This window comes from Callorhinus ursinus, unplaced genomic scaffold (assembly GCF_003265705.2).
Source record: "Callorhinus ursinus isolate GAN/ISIS: 27379988/994484 unplaced genomic scaffold, GSC_fseal_2.0 scaffold51, whole genome shotgun sequence".
NCBI lineage: Eukaryota > Metazoa > Chordata > Mammalia > Carnivora > Otariidae > Callorhinus > Callorhinus ursinus.
The window spans coordinates 6,481,653-6,489,335 of NW_027397113.1; the positions used below are offsets into that span (position 1 = coordinate 6,481,653).

Consider the following 7,683-nt stretch of genomic DNA (forward strand, 5'->3'; position numbering starts at 1 on the left):
TCTTCCCTCGCTACTCAAAGTGTGGCCCATGGACCAAGAGCATCAGCGGCATCCAGGAGCTTGTAGAAATGCGGAATCTCAGGTCCCACTCCAGACCTCCTGAGTCAAAATCTGCATTTACTAAGATCCCCCAGGAATTTGTATGCCCGTTCAAGGTCAAGAGGCCCTAGACCATTCTCCTCCATAGCCACTACTCTCCCACCCCTCCCACTTCCTCAGAGAGGGTCTCCAAAGAGGGGCTTGGTTGTTATTGACACCACCACCTCCTCACCAAAATATAAGCTCCTTCCAGATGGAAACTTGCCTCATCCTTCACCCCCCCAGCACCCAAGCCCTGCTTGCACACAGGAGACACCTGCTCAGTGTTTGCTGAATAAAGGAGGGACAGTGTGTCAGAAGGCACGAACATGGAGTGCCCTGTCATGTCGACTTCTGTCCGCTGCCGCATCAGGCAATGGCGCAAGGAGCTGGATGACACGGGAGGGTGATGGCATGCATGTCCCTGCCAGGGCCGAGCTAGAATGTGCTCTTTGCCCAGAGAGCCATAGAAACAGATGCCTGGGGACATGTTCCTCACTGCCCCCCTCTCCCCCACTCCCCAACACGCACCCCTTCCACCTGGCAGCAGGTAGATCCCAAATCAGCTCTTCATCGACATCAGCTCAGCTACAGCTGGAACCCACTCAGCCACTTCTTCCCCAGCTAAGGAGCCTGACTTCAGGAACCTGCCCGGTGGCATCACTCGGGGCATGAAGGTGGGCGTGAGGTTCCAGAGGGCCAGCAGGGCACTCGTTTCTCTCTCCCCCTCCCCAAATCCAAGTGGATTGAGAAGCTAAGAAATGGCAAAGTAGGAAAGGAATATGTATAAGATGTAAAGGGCATGGGACAGATGGGCAGGGAAAGCCACAGACTGAGACCTGGCGGAATGTCTAAACCGCAAGAATGGGAATGAGTTTCTACACCGAGACCCCACCATGACTCTTGCAACACATAGGATACACCGGCCCTCGTTTGTCCGTCCCTCCATCATTTCGAGCACCAATCTTCATTAAGGACCTGGGTCCTACGCCGGTGACTGTGGACGTAAAGGTGAATAGAGCAGATGCTCAGACAAGGAGGAGACGGTCAGCCAGGATGGAGGTCCTGGCACCAAAGTCAAGGGCACGGGGCTCTGGAGCCCGACTGCCCCGGCTTGCTTCTGGCTCCACCTCTTACCAGCTCCGTGACTTCAGCTCTCCATGCCTCATTTTCTGTCTCTGTAAAAAGAGAGTTATAAGAGTAGTTCCTGTCTCATGGGTCGTTTTGAGGCTCAGTAGAGCATTTAGACCACGACTTGCACATAGTAAAAGTAAGCACCTGCAAGTATTTGATGCAGATGTAAAGGCGGTGGTAAATGCTAAAGATCAGGGATATGGGAGCATCAGGGAGGTGCCTGACCCTGCTTGTGGAGCTGGGGGTTCCTGCAGGCACGTGGGAGACCCCCCGCCACCCCTCCCAGCCCCCGCCCTGGGCTGGGTTGCCATCCCGCTGGAAGGTTTCAGACCCAGGGTCACTGAAGCAAGGGCCAGGCCTCCTCCCTAGGACCCAGCCGTGCAGTCCACCCAGCACATGAAAGCACATCAGGCTGGCTGTCCAGGGCCCTGGGCCGTCACACACTGTCTGGGTGACGCTGACAAGGACTACGGTGTCACCAGCGCCTGAGGAAGTGGCCCTGGCAGCCTGGATGTTTCACATTTCATTAGGGATCATTGCTCATCAACAACCTGATTTCCTTTCAGCACATCACACTTCCTCAGCCCCAGGGCCAAGGGCCAAGGCCAGTTTGTGGGCAGGGAGGGCCCTGAGGGAAGAAGGGCATGGGGCGAGGGGCCTGTGTATTCATCTGGAAGGGAGGAGGCAGGTGGCCCGTGAGGGGGGCTGCTGCTCAGACTCTGGGTGGAAACAGGAAGAGAGGCAAGACCTCCAGGGTACAGGCAGCCAGGAGAAGGGGCTTTAGGCCAAGGGCCCATGAGTGCAAAAGACAGATGTGCCTCCCCAGGGGCTGGGCATGTGTTCAGGGGACCTGCAGCCCAGGCTTTGAGGCCCTGGGCTAGTACAGGGACGGGGAGGTCCCATAGGATGATCTGAGGCCATGCTGTCAGCTCCCCGCACTGGCCTCGGGTCACTGACCACAGCCCTCCAGGGCTCTCTGTGGGTGAGGGGCCTCCTGCTACTTGCACAGACTGGCAGACCCCCAGCTGGAGCTGGGGGGGGAAGAGCTAGAGCCTGTCAGAGACCGAGGACAGGCTTTCCCAGCCCCCCCGGGACTCCAGCACTTCTGGGCTTTCTCTAAGCTTTCCCTCTGTGTGTGTGTGTGTGTGTGTGTGTGTGTTTTAAGATTTTATTCACTTATTTGACAGGGAGAGACACAGCGGGAGAGGGAACACAAGCAGGGGGAGTGGGAGAAGGAGAAGCAGGCTTCCCGCGGAGCCGGGAGCCTGATGCGGGGCTCGATCCCAGGACGCTGGGATCATGACCTGAGCCGAAGGCAGACGCTTAATGACTGAGCCACCCAGGCGCCGCCCCCCGTGGTTTTGTCACCACAACCTCACTCTTATTTCCCCCCAAGGACCCCACTCACTGTCCCCCATGTCCTGGGTGGTGTCTGGCAGCAGAAAACGTTCCAAGAAGGAGAAGAGCACCCCCCCCCCCCAGCTGGCAAGCCTGGGAAGGACGTGATAGATAACATGAGGGCGGGAGGCCACCCAAGAGCTCTGCCTCTCCCCCAGCCCCCAAAACACAGGTGCGCCACTCGATGCCGCAGCCCCCGTGTACCCTAAGAGTCTTGAGGCTTTTCTGCAGAGCACCCTCTGCCCGGAGACGCATGTGAAAAGGCTACATGGGGACAAAATGGCAGTGTGGCTAGGGAGCTGCTGAGCATCCCCGCTGGGAAGCCGGCACCTCGGGGGGAGCTCACGGCACACACTCTGGAACCAGCCAGCCTGGGTCCAAACCCAGGCTTGACCCCTGGGCAGTTAGCTCACCTCAACTGCCTCAGTTGCCTCCCCTATAACTGAGTCCAACAGCACTGATCTCCTGGTTCGGGAGGCTGAAATGCGGTAATATTAGCAAAGCAGTCAGCACCCCCCCCGGAAAGTGCCATGCGCTTGTTTAATACAGAAATCCTTGTTTCTGGCTTCCGAAACCCCCTGGGCCCAGGTCCAAGGCAAGAGAAGCCCAAGAAGACATAACACGAGCAGCTCCTGACCCAGAAGGCGACAATCATCTTGCCTCGGAGCTGCCATTTCCAAACTTCTGTCATTGACACGTCTCTCTGGCTCCTGTCACATTTTCTGTTTACTTGTATTGTTATTTAATTCATGCTTTTTTCTCAGTCAACCGACTTCTAAATAATGTAGCTTCTGCAGAATGTCAACTAGCATAACTGGAGAATCAGCATCACTTGTCACCGTAGAGGAAACTGTAAAAACACATCCTGCGGAAACCGAATATTGTGATGTTCTGGCAGGATCTCCGGCTGCCAAGGGCTCTGAGCCCCACCGGCTCTCTCTTTGCTTTTAAGAAGAAGGTATTAGCAAGAATAGGAAGATTCTCCCACTTCAGCCCATTGCGGGGGGGGGGGGGGGGGGGGGGGGGGGGGGGCGGAAAGAGCATAGACCCGGGAATAAACTTCTTACTCCCCACCGGGACACCACCTGCCGCCTGGCATGGTCCCCGCCCCACCTGGGCCGTTGCTCCCATCTTGGGGGGCTCAGCCTGGCAGCAGAAGAGTGAGGGTTTATTGCTGCTCCTTGCGGCCCTGGGGGGGGCGCTGCTGGGAGCAGGGGATACACGGGGTGTGGACCCAGATGTGGGGCTGGAGGGCTGGGCAGCTGCCGGTCAGGGCTGGGCGTGTCAAACTTGGCGGCAGGCCCGGCCTTCTGCTGCCTCTGGGCAGGGGGTGCACCTGTGCTGGGGGTCTCTGTGGAGGACCTGGTGAAACAACCGCCCCCCCACCCCACGGGACACCCCAGGATATGAAGTCACAGAGCAGCTCCTCTCGGCTCGGTCACCTGGGGGCCCAGGCCCCTCTGCCTTTGGAGACTCCTCCCCACTCCCAGGACCTGTCAAGCTGGCTCCACCCCTTGGCACCCCAAGCAGTCCTTCCCCATCAGGTAGGACCAATGGATGTGAACCACTACCCATTAGCCAGCTCGAGGAGGAGGGAGGGACTGAGCCCCAAAAGCAGCAATGGTGCCTCGCCTACCCAGCACGCTCACCTGGGCACCCAAATGATAAAGAGAGCACGCTGGTTCCACGCAGGCGCAGTTCCCGCGGAGGCACGACCCGCGGCCGGTTTACCCACACGTGCACTGCGTGGAACAGCGTGGGGAGCAGAACACGTTGCAGGGCCCGGCGGGACGGGCTGGCAGGAGGACTCTGAAGGACAAATCGGGGAGCAGGTGCAGAGGCAGAATCTGGCAGGTGTGGGGACAGCCTCCGGCGCTTCAGCACCGCAGACTGCACAGAAAGGGAGGAGCAGGGCAACAGGGCAAGCCCAGGGCTCTGTGGCTCGTGAGAGCTGAATGGACACGGAGCGAGGCCAGACCACGTGTAAATATGGAACTCTGAGCAAGCAGCTGCAAACCAGCTGGGGAAGCCAAACCACAATCGACCCGAACTGCCAGGCCTTGGTCTGTAACTACCAGCTTCCCTAATTTTTGTCCCCACTTCCAACTTGGGAACAAACAAAAGAGCCAAAGTTGCTCTTCTGAGCAATCCCACAGGCTGCCCACCCCCACTTCTAATTAGCCCACCTCCAGCTTCGCCATGCTGACCGCCTAAAGGTGGGCACATCTGACGCCTCCCCCTTCTCCAGAGCACCTGTACGGGGAAGCAGGTGATACGAAACTCAGGGAGCAGCAAGGGCTCGCTGGCCCCAGGTCTGCGCCCTGGATGGTGGCTCTGGGGTCCCCTCCCAGCCCCAAGGTCCTCATCCTTGAGAGCAGGCAGAGCACTTGGGATGAACTCTATATTCATTCATTCGTTCGTTCATTCATTCAGCAAACATTTCCTCCAAACACGGAGCCTTCTTTCCACCAGAGGAGGAGCGACGACAAACAGTAAACCCTCAAATACAGCGTGGAAGACAGGGAATGATAGGGCAGAAGCAGTTGGAGAGGTGGCAGGGTCCACTAACAGGTGGTGAGGGAAAGCCTCTCTGAAGGGCAGCACAGGGTAGCTGTGAAGGGTAGCCCCTCTCCTCCCCTGGAGCTAGCAGTGGTCTCCCCGTCCCCAGCTGGGGAGCGGCTGGTCTCCCCAGCATCACGCCTGCACCCACACTGCCTCAGAGCCCCACCAGCCAGGTACTTGGCTCCCAAGGCACGGGAAGGACAGACAGAGAGCTGGCATCAACCCATGGGGGCAAGGAGGGCACATGAGGCAGCAGCGCCCGCTCCCAGGAACCGGGGGCTTTGGGGGACAACCCAGGTTGGTCCAGGGCTGTGTGAGCGGGGGCTTCATGGGACACGGTGAGATACCGGCCTGGATGTGTGTTTTCTGACTTCCGGTCCACAAGTAGAGGAATATGGCTCAGCTTTGGAAAGAGGCAGTAGGTGGGATCTCGCTCTGTGTGACATGGGGCCAATTATTTAACCCCTTTAAGTCTCACTCCCAGCACCTGGAAACTGAGATGCAAAAAGGAGCCCTCTCTCAGGGCAGCTGCAGGGTTTCCATGAGATAATGTGACGCCTGCAGCACAGAGCCCGGCACCTGGAAAGCCCCCAGTGACTGACTGATGGCGCTACTGGGTCACTGTCAGGCTGACATCCAGTAAGCCGGGGGGCTAAAGGGCTGGGTGGCATTTGTTCCCAATGAGGAAACTGAGGCTGGAGAGAGCTTAACGTGGCTCTGTGGAGCCTCCGAGCAGGGCTCTGTGGATCCCAACCCAGAGCCTTCTCCAGGTCACCTCTCCACCTGTCCAGGATCTGTCCTGAGTAGCACCCCCTAAAGGAGGCTGTGGTTCTCCCTCTCTTGCCAGCACCTCGCCTTCCACAGATTTGTCTGTATGGGTGTGTATATTCTTTTCTTCCCCCTTTTTACAAATGGTAGCCTCTGGCCATTTGCCTTACCAGGATTTCTTGGAACTCATTCCATACCAGGCATATAGAGCTTCCTGATTCTTCTTGAAGCCTGAATAGTACCCCACTGTATAGATGTATGTCATTTATTTCCTGCAGATGAGCGTATTGGTAGGTGAATTCTCAGAGCTGGGTGGCCAACTTGGAGGGTGTGTGTGTTTGAAATTCTGAAGCATTACCACTACAACAGATGATCCCCGCCATCTCACCATCGACATGCATGTGTTCACACTTGTGGATCTTGACCAACCCAACAGAAGAGAACTGGGCTCTCATCTCAGTGTTCTTTAACACACGGCTCTCCTATGACGAGTGAGCATCTTTCACCTGCTGAACGGCCACTTGTGGTTCATTTCTGTGAATCTCTTCTGCCCATTTCCCAACCAACTAGGCCATTTTCTTATTGATTTGTAAACGCTCTTTACATGCTAGGAAAATTAGCCCTTGCCTGTGATATGGGTTACAGATATTCTTGCAGTTTGTCATTCAGAGCAGCACTTCTAACCTCTCTGCTAAAGGCTATACCCTCTGCTCTCCTTCTCTCCCTCTCTTTTTTTAAAGATTTTATTTATTTATTTGACAGAGAGAGACACAGCGAGAGAGAGAACACAAGCAGGGGGAGCGGGAGAGGGAGAAGCAGGCTTCCCGCGGAACAGGGGGCCCGATGCGGGGCTCCATCCCGGGACCCTGGGATCATGACCTGAGCTGAAGGCAGACGCCTAACAACTGAGCCACCCAGGTGCCCCTCTTCCTCTCTCTTTAAAAATTCCCACAGCATCTCATCCAGTTCTTTGCCAACAGTAGATGATTGATAAATGCTTGTCGATTAGATCAACAGTGCCAAAGCTTTCTTTACTCATCGTCTTCATAAAGTTGATTTAAAAGCACTGCCCTACCATTTGCTTTTATTCAGTTATAAATACATACTCATATTCTTGTTCTAATATCTTAAATGTAATATAAAAGATGTTTAAGAAATAGAAATTTAAAAGAACGAGCTAAGAATAAATACAGGTTAAGTTCTGACATTTCTTTCCACGCCCCAGCAAATTGTCTTGCAGCCCTGTGCCTATCACCCTCCTTTGGAGACTTCTGGATCAGATGCCGTGATCTGGACACACCCCATCTCCTGAGAACTTCAGCTTAACCTGGACGTGAATTGGCGTGGCCTCTGGGGTTTGTTGTGAAATGCTTGGCTTGTCTCCCCTAGTCTAATGCCAGGCATCTCTGGGCTGTCAGTGTCCCCAGACCATATTTGCCAAGAGCACAGGAAGGAGGTGCTGGGGTAGAGAAGGTGAGGTGCGGGAGGTGCCAGCCTGGGGTGCAGCAGCCCCGGGGCCCCCAGCAGTATAAGGCCCACCAGTAGAGACAGGTGATGATGGCCCCTGGCCCAGTTTGCAACCTACCCCACCACTGGAAGGAAGCCTGCAGGGGAGGGCTGCCTTAGCAACAGGTGGGCAAAGAAAAAGGCCAACAGCCCCCATGCCAGGCCCCAGGGTGTGCTGCCTGCAGACTCATAAAGAGGCCCACACAGACAGCCACAGCCACTGACAATGGCGTCATT

General features: G+C 56.1%; 1 long non-coding RNA gene across 1 annotated transcript; it reads left to right on the plus strand.

The window, feature by feature from the left end:
* The first annotated feature begins 4,083 nt into the window (after positions 1-4,083).
* LOC141370973 (uncharacterized) lies at positions 4,084-6,939 on the plus strand. The gene is made up of 3 exons (XR_012375518.1): positions 4,084-4,154; positions 6,219-6,431; positions 6,703-6,939. It is a non-coding gene; the product is annotated as an uncharacterized lncRNA (long non-coding RNA).
* Positions 6,940-7,683: the final 744 nt, after the last annotated feature.